Consider the following 13,929-nt stretch of genomic DNA (forward strand, 5'->3'; position numbering starts at 1 on the left):
ATTCTGTCCATCAACTGTTGTTTTTGCATTTGTCACCCCGAGTGGGACGGGTATGCTCAGACGTGACTCCTGTGCTCTCCATGCCACTGGAGTCAAGCTAACCTGGCTGATGAGGGCTGAAAGCCCGAAACCGGTCCTAGGATGCTTGTTTCCAGTCTAGGGAGGACCTGGCTTGGCAGTTCGGGCTGGACTGTTCCCATGGGGCACAGGGTCAAGACTAATTTGCATATGGCTGGGTTCAAACTGGAATGGCATGGTGAGCAAAAAACTATGGATTTAGGCCTATATCTCTGTACTGGGGTGAATGTATGACATTGTTCTGCATTCTGTCCATCAACTGTTGTTTTTGCATTTGTCACCCCGAGTGGGACGGGTATGCTCAGACGTGAGTCCCGTGCTCTCCATGCCACTGGAATCAAGCTATCCTGGCTGATGAGGGCTGAAAACCCGAAACCGGTCCTAGGATGCTTGTTTCCAGTCCAGGGAGGACCTGGCTTGGCAGTTCGGGCTGGACTGTTCCCCCATTGGGCACAGGGTCAAGACTGATTTGCATATGGCTGGGTTCAAACTGGAATGGCATGGTGAGCAAAAAAACGATGGAATTAGGCCCAGATCTCTGTACTGGGGTGAATGTATGACATTGTTCTGCATTCTGTCCATCAACTGTTGTTTTTGCATTTCCCTTGTGTTCTACGACACCTTTTGTTCCCTTTAGAAAGATTCTCTTTTCCATCCTTTTGTTATCCACCACTTAATGATTTCTTAACAACCTTCAAAATATAATTAGTTTTTCATAAACTCAATATAAAAACACACATTTCCTAACTGGGCACAGCTGAATATGCCCGTTAATTGTTCATTAGACTGCACGGAAAGCTCTTGGCTAAATTCTTAATCCAGAGGAAGGCTTGTAAAAGTGTAAATACCGCTGGATATTTCTTCAATGAGCTTATTAATGCAAGTGGCAGTATTCCCTGCCCTGTGGGACCTGGGACCTGGGACCTGGGACAACAGCCCTTGGCACTCATGCAGCGACGTTATATATTCTTGTAATTTTGTCCATTTAGTTTAAATGAGGTCAGCCAGAACGTGGCGTTGTATATTACAACAATTTGTGTACGTGGAATGGAAGATGGTGTTCAGGATTGCAAGAAGTTAACTAATACAATCAAGCAGACCCGAGCCCAGTTATTGGCTTCCACCTCCTTCTACAACTAGCACATGACCTTTCCTTTGTAGTAGTCTGGGAGGGGAAACAAAGGAAAAAGCAAGAGTCCTTGGCCGGAAGTGCTAGATGTGAGCCGTGTTGGAACTGGAGGAAGTTTAGTGTGTGACTTTGGTTGCCTCAAGGTATTTGGGGCAGATTTACAAGCCCCTTGCGCCTTATTTATGCCGCCGTTGCGCCACTTATGTGACGCAGCGGCGGGGCAAAAGATGCGCCATGGTGCGGGGTATTTACAACGTGACGCATCTGGGAGATGCGTCACGTTGTAAAGCCCTGCGCCATAAGTAGGCGTTCCTGCGCGAGGGGGGGCCTTTCGGCGCAGGAACGCCTCCTAAAAGTGGCTGAGTGAAATCTACAAGATTTCACTCAGTCACTTTTCGGCCAATGCTGCGTCAAAACCCTGCGCGTGCTTGAAGCAGGCGTAAGGCTTGACGCAGCATTGGAAGAATAGGCCCCCCAGACCCTTGTTGGAGCTGCGTCACGCTTGCGACTGGGTGGAAGAGCATTCACGGTCAAAACACCCTCCCAGCCTCGCTGCGAAGTGCTTAGTCAGAATTTTGTTTTAAAAAAGCCTTGAAGACATGGCTTTTCAAAGACAGCAGCATTGTAGATCTACAAGACGCACTCTTGCCAGTGACGCCTATCTACCTTGTGCTTCTAGCGCCGGGACACCCCTGTGTTGGGGGTAGCTGTCGCACTTAATAAATCACAGTATATTATTATTATACCCAGAGGTAAAGGATGTATGCCCCAGGTGTGGGACTTCCTGACAAGCTACACAGGTTTGGACAATGCGTTGATCTGAATTCCTTCTAGATTGAGGTTACGGATGTGCTGTCTGAAATTACTGGGGGCTTGGTTGTTGCAAGGAGAGAGTTGGTACAAGAAGAGAGATGCATGCTGGGGCTTAGGAGCAAACCTAAAAGCACTACGATGGAATCCAGGTATATAGGTTTGGTCATATCACTGGTATTACGACAGATAGCCGTGGTATGGAAGTCCTCAAACCCACCACGATTAAAAGAGTGGTTAGTTCAGATGGTAAAGTGGGCTGCGGCGGATCATGATTTCGGGATACCTATGCAAAGCAGATTTACAAATGGGAATCCTTGGGAGGTAATGCAATGGCGTTGCAAAATAAGAATGAAGAGTTGCCTCCTTATGCGAGGGTAGCTGCTTATGAAACTGTATCGACAATCCGCTCTGCTGGGCGTACAACAATATTGTGTGCCTGAGACCTCAAAGCTCAAACACAGTCCAGGAATGGTGGCCACCCGCGACTGGCCGTTGGCAAGTTAATATATAACACCAACAAGTAGCTCTAAGTGCTACACGTGGAAATCTTGTTTGAGCTGCAGAGAGACAAATGAAGGAGTGGGGTGCTCTCCAACCAGGGGAAGTAACATGCTTATTGTAAATTGGAGGTATCTCACGCAAGAGGATGAGGGATGATAGTGCGGTGGGAACAGTACATACCGCTCTCCTAGCCTTGTTTTCTGTCCCAAAGTAAACCTGCAAGGATCCGACATGGGGCACTCTAATGAAAGGGCTCCAAAGGCACTTTAGAGTTCACTTAAAACTTCATACTTGTTCCAACACGATTAGCTCATTTCCTTATTAAACATCAATTGGGCCCACAGTCCAGCCAATAGCAATTTTTGATTAGCAACAAATTTTCAGAAAAGGTATCTTAGCTTCAGAATTTGTGCAGGTCTTTGGCAACAGCCACACCTCTCATGTCTGTACTCACATTATACATTCCATGCTTTGTCAACTACCCCAACCCATTCAACCATAACCCACACACATTCCCACCTTACATTTCACACAACCACAAAACAACAAGCACTTAAGAGCAAAAATTATCCATCAGAAAAAATCGGACTCAAGTACTAAGGGGCATATTATCAAGGACGGCGTTAAAATTATCGCCGGTTTAGTGGCAGAAAAATGCCTCTAAAGCGGCGATAATGGGCTTGATAATATGCCCTGGAGAATTCCAATAGAAGCTCATGTTCACACCAGACCATGGACTTCTATTGGAATTCCCAAAGGCCTATTATCAAGCCCATTATCGCCGCCTTAGCAGCAGTTTTCTGCCGATAAACCAGCGATAATTTCTAACGCCGTTCTTGATAATATGCCCCTAAATCTTTAAACATCTCCAGAAACTACACTCTCTCAATGCTGCCTTACCCCCAGTCCCACTCATCTCCAATCTTCCCACCTCCCAGATGCCATATTAACATTACTTCCTGCATTGGTAACAACATATTCCTAACTAGCTGAACTGATCAAGGCCTTAAGTTGTCAAATTTGAGATTCAAATGTACACAGGTCTTTGTTCAGTAGAGCACTTGCAGCTAGGCCGGTGCCATCTCCCACCTGACTGGAGCCAATGGTGTAGCGTTTTGTCTAGTGTGCGTCTGTGCACACCGTGAACTGTAAACGGCTGAGTGAGAGCAGCGATGCAGTGATAGTTTGAAGTTGGTGCAGCACTCATAAGAACTGGGATGGGTATGTTGTACGTAGAGGCCCATGAGCTGCATGGAATTCCCTTGAGTACCACACTACTGTTTATTGTTGGACGTTCTTGTGAAGACCTTCACCACCAACCCCAAGACACTTTTTGCATCTATTATGGGGAAATTGAGAAAGGATAAAGTCAGAGCAGGTGGACTGAGCTGGCCGGTGGAGTATCGAAGTGATGCGTGGTGCTGCTGCACATCAATCGAAGAGGGATCCGCAAACAGCAAGGTTGAGGGAGATTTTACCTTTATTTTACAGTACTTATGACCTACATCGTAAATCAAGGATATAGTCTCAGGGTAATAAAAAGGAATGTTGAGCTTTATTGGATGCCTCACACTAAATGTACACAGGGATGTTTATCCCTCAATGGGTTTCCACCTGACCTGGTGTGTCCTATCTTTACTTGTAGAAGGTAGTTGTCAGCTCGCAGATTCTAGACTTCTTTTGTTGGAGATACAGAAACAGGGCATTGCCTTACAGAGTATCCGCTGACTTCCCATCTCCCCATCTCCTTAACACCTTGCCTGTGGCAGGAATTCCAGCCGGTGCTGGACATTCCAATCGCGGGCGGGGTCGTGACGGAACCCAGCTGTCATGTCCACAGGCTGCCCGTGGCTCATGACGGCTGGGTTCTGTCATGAGCAATGAAGGGGTTAAGTAGCACGCTGACATGTTAACAGTCATTGTATCACAGAGTATATTGTTTAAGATTGGTCTTGACTCATCACCAAATATGTTGGAAAGAAGGCACTCCAGCAGGGTGGTTCACAGGTACGTTTATTTATTCAAACACAAGGGCAGCTACAACCACTGCCGGCAATGGAGGTCTCTTGCTTCTTTCAACCACCTATCTTAGAACCTCCACTAACTTCCATACTGACATTCCACCCACATCCTGGCCCTCCCAGGTTCCAAGAAACAGAAGACAACACAAGTCAAAGACATTTGTCTTCTTAACAAAAAGTTACCCAAACCTCTCCTCTCTCTTCCATTTGGTGGATATTGCCTCCATCATCATCTTCATCCTTTTGTCACACCTTCATCACAGCCACCAAAGTTGATCATCTCAATGAAACTATTCAATGGGTTTGCCCTCCAAAACCTCTGATTTCACTACCCTTTGACACAAAACATGAAAAGAGGTTTGCGTGACCCAATATTTTTTATTTATTTATTTAGAAGTTTTATATAGCGCTGGCTGGCCCAGAGGTATCAGAGTGCTTTACAAGGGTAGGAAAGAGGTCATATTACGGAACAATAAATCAACAGTAAAACCAAACAACATGTTAAAAAACTAGGAACTGCTTAAGTCAACAAACATTAAAGAACACCAAAAGAGAGAGCTAGGGCAATATACATCAGGGATATCAAGATGCGGGAGATCATGTTTAGAGCGGTGCCGTGAAAAAGGGGGGAAAGGCAGGTGAACAGCTGGGGGTGAGAGGATTGGATGATCAAACAGGGAGGGGAGGGGCAAAAGGGAAAACTTGGGAGGGAAGGGACAGGAGAGAAAGAGAACTGAGATGGATAGAGCAGGGAGGTTTCCCAAAGACATTCAAAAATAGGCTTTTTTGTACTCACAGAATTTGGTGTTTTACCCTCTTTTGCACATACACTTTCATGAGGATGTCATCTTGGTGCAGACATACAATGGCCATAGATCTTCCTGACTTTACATCCTCCATGTACCATATTGTAAATAGTGGGCGTGGTTCCAATGTGACCTCGAAGGCATCTATTAGGGAGCTTCAAAAGAGGCCTCGAATCTCATTTTAGAGTTGAGCCAATCTCCTAAATTACTTCTCAGATGCAGTGTAGCCGCCCTATGCGAGCCATAGGCAGCAGCCATTATGACCATGTCCATGACTTCCCTGCATCTCTGATGTCACAATCCATGAAAGAGAATGTTGGTTGACTGCGGCATCACATGCCCCTGGCTGCTCTTCCATCCTTTTGCTGCGGGTTCCACAGGTCATTCCCTTGGTTGACAGGCTATGGGTCTACGCAGCTCAAGAGCGAGCTGTAACCGGGCCAGATACGGCAAGCAGCGCAAGCAGGGACTAAGAGGCACGAGGAGAAGCAAGACGTACTGAGAGGTAATGGAAATACAATGTGTTCATACTCCATTTAAAGATAGAAGCTGTAAAAAAATCTTTTGAGGTATACAAATGTAAAATTGTACCCGCATCTATCAATGGTCCAGCGATCCACCATATGTCTTGTTTTCACCGGACCTTGGCCATTCCATGCCTCTTCATCCAATACCATAAAGACAAGCCTACTACTGCATCGCTCTCCATACTTATGATGTTTATAAGGGTATACAGTCATAATATAGAGTAAAAAAATATTGAATGGGCAAAATATCGAGTAAAAAATATAGAATAGGCAAAATATTGAATGGACAGTGTTGGACTTGGCCTTTTCCCCCCAAAATTTTTCGCTTTTGCCCCCCTAATTTGGAATGTCTCCCCCATGGGATTAAACCTGTATAGGCCATGAGTGGTGTGAGACACCTTGTTAAAATTGTAATGCTATGTAATGGTGTGAGCACTTGTAAATTTCCACATTTTAGAAATGCACCTGACTAAAATGTACTGTGTTTAAAATGGATGCCATGGCCATGGGTTTTGCCACCGGACTGGCATAGGCCAGCGGTCTAGATAATATTACCCATCCACCCCTAGCTTTTGGACGGAAAGCCTGGCACCCAGGGTGCTCACCCCCTCCCCTTGAGCCAGTTTAGGCCAGCTCTGCCAACATTCTAGAAGGTTCTGGCACTGCCTGGGAGGAGGGTATAAGTAAGGGGGAAGTGCCACCAGAGAGTCAGTCAGAGCTGGGACAAGAAAGAGAGGGGACCTGCTGTGAGGTGCTACCACCACATGGACCTGTGAGCTGGGCCCTGCACCCCTAGAACCCCCCCTCTGCAGTCCCCACGGGCCCCTACCCAGGTCACTGAAGCTGTTTGGACCGGGTACCTCGCCAGCGCTGCATGAAGAAGCGCCCAGGAGGTGAGGAGAGTGCCCCTGAGGAACTGCTGTGGGACTGTCCGCCCCCTTGTGAATCTGTGGCCCCCTTCAAAGCGCCATCGGGGGAAGAGTATGCCCCTAGGAACTGTCGCCTCTTGTAAGGCACTGCCTGTCAAGCGCTATAATTGGGAAGAAGCGCTGGGTGAAGTTAAGCGCTGATCTGAACTGTACAGCGGATGAAGCGCTATAATTGTGAAGCGCTAGATACTCGAACTGTGCCCTGCATAGCGCTGTGTGGTGAAGCACTGGAGAAGTGCTGAATTCCTGCCCCTTCTGTGTGGCCTGAGAAAGGAGCTGAGAGCTGTGGGCAGGTGCCAGGAGAGGGCCGCCGATGTGAGGAGAGGGCCGCGCTGGGCCCTGAAGCCGGCCTGACCCGCATCACGTGGCTGGGGCACCGGTGATGTCTTCCGCCATGCCCCCAGCCACGCCACGCACGGATTGGCCTGCGCGGCCAAGCCCCTGGAAGGCCATGCAGGGATTGGCTGCCGGCCGGCAGCCAGACACGGAGAGCCGACCCGGAGCCCTGGGTCCCCGTGAGGGAGGGGGACCCAAAGGAAGCGCCGGTGTGGGGCCCCCGTAGTTTGGAGGGAGCCGCGAGAGAAGTGACCGGAGCGGGAGTCCACCCCGCCGGTCTGTGCCCGGAGGAGCAGCCGAAAGAGGCCAGAAGAAGCTCCGGCGGAGCTGTGGTGTTGCGGGGCTCCCATGGTGAAGAGGGAGCCCCGTTTGTGCTTGCAGCCTCGTGGAGGCTGCCGTGAAGTCCCGGGACCCCAGGAAGAAGAAGGAGGAGGCCTGTTGTAGAGCGCTCCGGATCCCTAGGGAAGGAGAGGAGCCCGGTGGAGGGCTGAAGCTAGCTGGAGGCGTTTTGCGGTGCCCCCATAGTGAAGCGGGAGCCCCGGTTGCATAGCAGAGGCCTGAGTGAGGCCTTGCGGGCCCCGAGTGGCCTGCGCAGGATTGAGGAGCTGAGCTCTACAGGGAGCACCAAGTGCAGCCGGTGAGTGGGGCCTGTCTTAAGTTGGTGGAGGGGGGGCAACGGGGTACATTGCCGGTGCCCGCCCCCTGGGACTGTGTTCCCTTATCAGGTGTCCTGTCTGGCAAGAGGCCCCTGCAACTTGGGCTCCAGAAGTATTGAACTGTCCCGACTTTCCTGCACTTAACTGCCCTCCCAGATAACTCTGGATTGCCCTCATTGAATATTTTGGGGCGGAAAATATCATTCCCCCCGCACTCCCCCTTTGAAGATATAGATCCCTGCTGTATGGGTTGCCCTGAGGTCCCCCAGTTATTATGGGGAAGGAAATGTTTAAGGGTACCCCCTTGTTGTTGATGTTACTGATGCCAATGCATATTAATGCTTCCCGCCTGATGTTTGATATCCCTATGCTGATTTATTGCAGGTGTTCCTGTATGTTGGGATTTACTGTGATGCCCTGAAGTTTCCTTTACAGGGGTCGGGCTGGAGTATAGTGCACGGGGTGTACTCATGCTGATGGTATTTTGCAATTACAGCCTTTCACTAAGGATGAGAGCCTGAGTTGGCCCCGCCATATTGGCCCCAGGTTCAATGTTAATTGATTTACATATTTTTATATTTCAGATGGACTCACAGACTCAGCCCTTACTCCCCATGTAAATACTCCCCTTGATACACTTGGCTCTGGTGCCAGTTGGCACCGTGTTATGATACCACTGTTGATGCATTTTTGCTTTGCAGGTTGGAGATACTAAACTTCTTAATTTTCCAACTTAAACTGGTGTCCTGCCTCTTTTGTGGTGAGCCTGGTGTGTCGTACGTGGGTACTGCGTGAGTGCTTCACATGTCCTCCGAAGTTTGGCCTGCTCGCTTGGTTCCATGCTACCCCCTTGGAGATTTGGTAACCCCATTTATTACATTGGTGGCAAGCGGTGGGATAGGACTTGTGTTTGCGCAGGACCACAGCAGCCACAGGTTACACCACAAGTAGAGCTTTGAGAGTATTCATAGCCTTGTGGTGGGGATTATTGTTGGCTGAATATTGTTTCTGTATTGCTTCCTCCTGAAAGTGTTTTGTGGAATTGTGTCCCCTTGTTCCACTGTGGGTGTGTCCCGAGATTCCTCGCCACGATGGGGTTGGTTTATGAGGAGGTGGAACTGATGGAGTACACCGAACAGGAGGTGATAGACTTCCTCCTGGAGAGAGGGATACCCCCAGTAGGAAACGTTAGGAGAAAGCTGTTTCTTTATGAGGCCCTCAAAAGGGGGGAACCCTTAAAGATCCGTGGGGACCTGTCTGATTACCCCCCTGAGTATTTAAAGGGAGGATTCGGTAGAAGCCAATGGGAGGGCTCCCAGTCCATATCCCTGGAGGGTAATTACCTGGATGGAGAGGAGGAAGAGTTTGACAGGGCAGAGACGCCAGAAGCTAATGCAGACACCAGAGATAGGGAGTCGCGCACTGGGTCCAGTCCCCGGGGCACTGCCCCATCCCTTTCCCTGTCCCCAGAAGAGTGGGTAGATAGGAGGGAAGAAAGGGAGCATCATCTAGCGCTGGAGAAGCTCAGGTTTGAGCAAGCCACGGAGTTAGCTCAGCTGAGGATTCAGGAGCAGAGGCTAGAGACAGAAATGGTCCTAGCCCAGGAGAGGATGGCAGAGGCGAAAAGGGCCTTTGCCAGGGAGAGTGTAGCTCAGGTGGGTAGATTGTTCCCTGAGAGTGGTTTTAAGAGCCTGGATACACCTGTGAGGGTGGGATCCAGTGGTGGCAGAGAGTGTAGGTCCAGTGCAAGGAGTCCCACTCCAGAAGCCCAGGAGACGGTGCCTGATTCCCAGGAAGAGGGGGACGGGTTACTGTTCAGGGGCAGGGGGAAAGCTGTCCCACCAGTCCCTGGGAGAGTTTGAGGAGGAGTGTTGGGCTGTACTGGAGGATTGGGTGGTGAGGAGAGCAGTGGAGGATTGGGAAGGGCTGTGCCATGCCGTTATTCGGGAGCACATGCTGAGGAGTTGTGTCCCAAGTCTGCGTCACCATCTGTTGCAGCGCGGGTCTCAGACCCCAGGGAACTTGCGCGGGAGGCAGACCTCTGGGTAAGTGCCAGAGCGTCTGGGAAGACCTTGAAGGGTGATCCTGAAAGGAGTGGTGCAGGGATCTTCCGACCCTGCGAGGCGGAAGAGGTTAAGAATGGCCCAGCTAGGTCCCAGGGAAGTGAGAGTGTTATAGGGCCTCACATCCCATCTATAGGAGGGAGTGAGACGGGGAGGTGTCCCGAGTTGCCCCAACTGCAGTCACAGGGCCTGGGGAGTTCTTTTAGGGAACCCCAGGTTGGGAGTCTAGGCTGTCCTGATGTGCCTTCTCATGAAGGGAGTCCCCTAGTGTCAGGAGAACCCGGAGCAACCGTAATCAGAGCTACAGTGGTTCGGGGGTCTGACCAGTCACATGGTTTAGATCCTGGACTGGGGTTCCAGGTTCAGGGTTTGCCGGACCTGGAGGGTGGGACATCTGTGTTCAGAGTCCCCCCAAATTTGACTCCCAGGGGTACTTCTCCCATTGGGAGGGTGCGGAACTCTGGGAGGGGGTGCAGAGGGAGGAAGGTCTCTCCTCTGTCACTGGCTCAGCCAAAGGGCGCAGATCCTGGGTGCTCACCCCCTCCCCTTGAGCCAGTTTAGGCCAGCTCTGCCAACATTCTAGAAGGTTCTGGCACTGCCTGGGAGGAGGGTATAAGTAAGGGGGAAGTGCCACCAGAGAGTCAGTCAGAGCTGGGACAAGAAAGAGAGGGGACCTGCTGTGAGGTGCTACCACCACATGGACCTGTGAGCTGGGCCCTGCACCCCTAGAACCTCCCCCCTCTGCTGTCTCCACGGGCCCCTGACAAGGGAGGGCCCCTACCCAGGTCACTGGAGCTGTTTGGACCGGGTACCACGCCAGCGCTGCGTGAAGAAGCGCCCAGGAGGTGAGGAGAGTGCCCCTGAGTAACTGCTGTGGGACTGTCCGCCCCCTTGTGAAGCTGTGGCCCCCTTCAAAGCGCCATCTGGGGAAGAGTATGCTCCTAGGAACTGTCACCTCTTGTAAGGCACTGCCTGTCAAGCGCTATAATTGGGAAGAAGCGCTGGGTGAAGTTAAGCGCTGATCTGAACTGTACAGCGGGGGAAGCACTATAATTGTGAAGCGCTAGAAACTCGAACTGTGCCCTGCATAGCGCTGTGTGGTGAAGTCCTGGAGAAGTTCTAAATTCCTGCCCCCTCTGTGTGGCCTGAGAAAGGAGCTGAGAGCTGTGGGCAGAGGGAGGAGCAGTGCGCAGTGAATAGCGCCATCTGCTGAGGAGAATCGCGCTGGGTGGCCTGAGGGCACTGTGAGGGGAATCGAGCTGGAGGAGCCTACCCTCGTTTTGGTGCGCTGTCCGCCATATAATTAATTAATTAAAAAGGGAGCCTACCCCTTACTGCCGCCGAGGAGACTGTGGCGCTGCTGGAAGAGTGCGCCTCGTTGTCGCCGATCTCTCCGCCGCGGCCCGGCATTTGAGGGACCCCCCCACCCCCACTGCTGTTGGCATCGTCGCGGCGGCCCCTGGTGCCAAGAGAGGGCCGCTGATGTGAGGAGAGGGCCGCGCTGGGCCCTGAAGCCGGCCTGACCTGCATCACGTGGCTGGGGCGCAGGTGACGTCTTCCGCCACGCCCCCAGCCACGCAGCGCACGGATTGGCCTGCGCGGCCGGGCCCCTGGAAGGCCGCGCAGGGATTGGCTACCGGCCGGCAGCCAGACACGGAGAGCCGACCCGAAGCCCTGGGTCCCCGTGAGGGAGGGGGACCCGGGTGAAGCGCCGGTGTGGGGCCCCCATAGTTTGGAGGGAGCCCCGAGAGAAGTGGCCAGAGCGGGAGTTCACCCCGCCGGTCTGTGCCCAGAGGAGCAGCCGAAAGAGGCCGGAAGAAACTCCGGCGGAGCTGTGGTGTTGCGGGGCTCCCGTGGTGAAGAGGGAGCCCCGTTTGTGTTTGCAGCCTCGTAGAGGCTGCCGTGAAGTACCGGGTCCCCGGGAAGAAGAAGGAGGCTGTTGTGAGGAGGGGGCCTTAAGGCACATTGCCGGTGCCTTCCCCCCTCCCCTGGAAAGGAGCCCTGCGTCCTGTTGTAGAGAGCCCCGGATCCCTAGGGAAGGAGAGGAGCCCGGTGGAGGGCCAAAACTAGCTGGAGGCATTTTGCAGGGCCCCCATAGTGAAGAGGGAGCCCCGGTTGCACAGCAGAGGCCTGAGTGAGGCCTTGCGGGCCCCGAGTGGCCTGCGTAGGATTGAGGAGCTGAGTTCAACAGGGAGCACCAAGTGCAGCCGGTGAGTGGGGCCTGTCTTAAGTTGGTGGAGGGGGGGCAACGGGGTACATTGCCGGTGCCCGCCCCCTGGGACTGTGTTACCTTATCAGGTGTCCCGTCTGGCAAGAGGCCCCTGCAACTTGGGCTCCAGAAGTATTGAACTGTCCCGACTTTCCTGCACTTAACTGCCCTCCCAGATAACTCGGGATTGCCCTCATTGAATATTTTGGGGCGGAAAGTATCATTCCCCCCCTTTGAAGATATAGATTCCTGCTGTATGGGTTGCCCTGAGGTCCCCCAGTTATTATGGGGAAGGAAATGTTTAAGGGTACCCCCTGTTGTTGATGTTACTGATGCCAATGCATATTAACCTCATAGATGCTAGTAAACATCCCTCCCCAGTGCTGCGCTGTCCATTGGAACTAGTGCTGAATGGACGTCCAATGGTCGTGCGCAGCACTGGGGAGGTAGTGCTGCCGTCGGCCAACGCACCAACGCAGCACTTAAGGGGTTAATGCTTCCCGCCTGATGTTTGATATCCCTATGCTGATTTATTGCAGGTGTTCCTGTATGTTGGGATTTACTGTGATGCCCTGAAGTTTCCTTTACAGGGGTCGGGCTGTACTGTCGCCGAGGAGACTGCCGCCGAGGAGACATGCTGATGGTATTTTGCAATTACAGCCTTTCACTGAGGATGAGAGCCTGAGTTGGCCCCGCCATATTGGCCCCAGGTTCAATGTTAATTGATTCACATATTTATATTTCAGATGGATTTACAGACTCAGCCCTTACTGCCCATGTAAATAATCCCCTTGATACACTTGGCTCTGGTGCCAGTTGGCACCGTGTTATGATACCACTGTTGATGCATTTTTGCTTTGCAGGTTGGAGATACTAAACTTCTTAATTTTCCAACTTAAACTGGTGTCCTGCCTCTTTTGTGGTGTGCCTGGTGTGTCGTCCGTGGGTACTGCGTGAGTGCTTCACATGTCCTCCGAAGTTTGGCCTGCCCGCTTGGTTCCATGCTACCCCCTTGGAGATTTGGTAACCCCATTTCTTACAGACAGAATATAGACTACAAAAATATTGGACACAATAGCAGTAATATCAAATCCAAAATATAGAATGGACACAATATCGAATGGACTGAATATAGACAACAAAAATATCGAATTTGAGGTAAGTAAGTTAATATCGATTTTTTTAATAATATCGAATTTTTTAAAGTGTGTTTTTATGTTAGTATATGTGTGAAAAGTGTATATTAATTTTATAATTTTTTTTAAGTAATTAATTTTATGGTATTCAATTTTTGCGCAATATAATTATGTAGCGGGTTGTGGGTTTATAGGGAAATAGGGTGGGAAGTAATTTAATTATAACTAATTAAATATTTTAATTTATTTATTGGTATTTATTTTGAATTAATTGGTAATTAATTTCTAATTGGTAATTAATTAAAATATAATTGGTAATTTATTTTTATGAATTGATTAATTGATAATTATGTTAATTTTATTAATTTATTTTCTGTAGCGGGTTGTGGGTTTGTAGGGGAATAGAGTGGGAAGTAATTTAATTGTAATTACATATTTTTATTTATTTATTGGTATTTATTTTGAATTAATTGTTAATTAATTTTTAATTGGTAATTAATTAAAATATAATTGGTAATTTTTTTTATTATTGATTAATTGATAATTATGGTAATTTTATTAATTTATCTTCTGTAGCGGGTTGTGGGTTTATAGGGGAATAGGGTAGGAAGTAATTTAATTGTAATTAAATATTTTAATTTACTTATTCGTATTTAATTTGAATTAATTGTTAATTAATTTTTAATTGTAAATTAATTAAAATATAATTGGTAACTTATTTTTAT

At 49.8% G+C, this 13,929-nt stretch overlaps 1 protein-coding gene across 1 annotated transcript in view; it reads left to right on the forward strand.

Moving 5' to 3' along the window:
- ANKRD53 (ankyrin repeat domain 53) overlaps positions 1-13,929 on the forward strand; it is a 116,747-nt gene that overhangs the window by 5,712 nt on the left and 97,106 nt on the right. Inside the window, exon 2 of the mRNA XM_086962850.1 lies at positions 5,729-5,853. The gene's annotated coding sequence lies outside the window, so the exon portion shown is untranslated. The remainder of the gene's footprint in view (positions 1-5,728; positions 5,854-13,929) is intronic.

Source organism: Lissotriton vulgaris, chromosome 3_1 (genome assembly GCF_964263255.1).
Source record: "Lissotriton vulgaris chromosome 3_1, aLisVul1.2, whole genome shotgun sequence".
Classification (NCBI taxonomy): Eukaryota; Metazoa; Chordata; class Amphibia; order Caudata; family Salamandridae; genus Lissotriton; species Lissotriton vulgaris.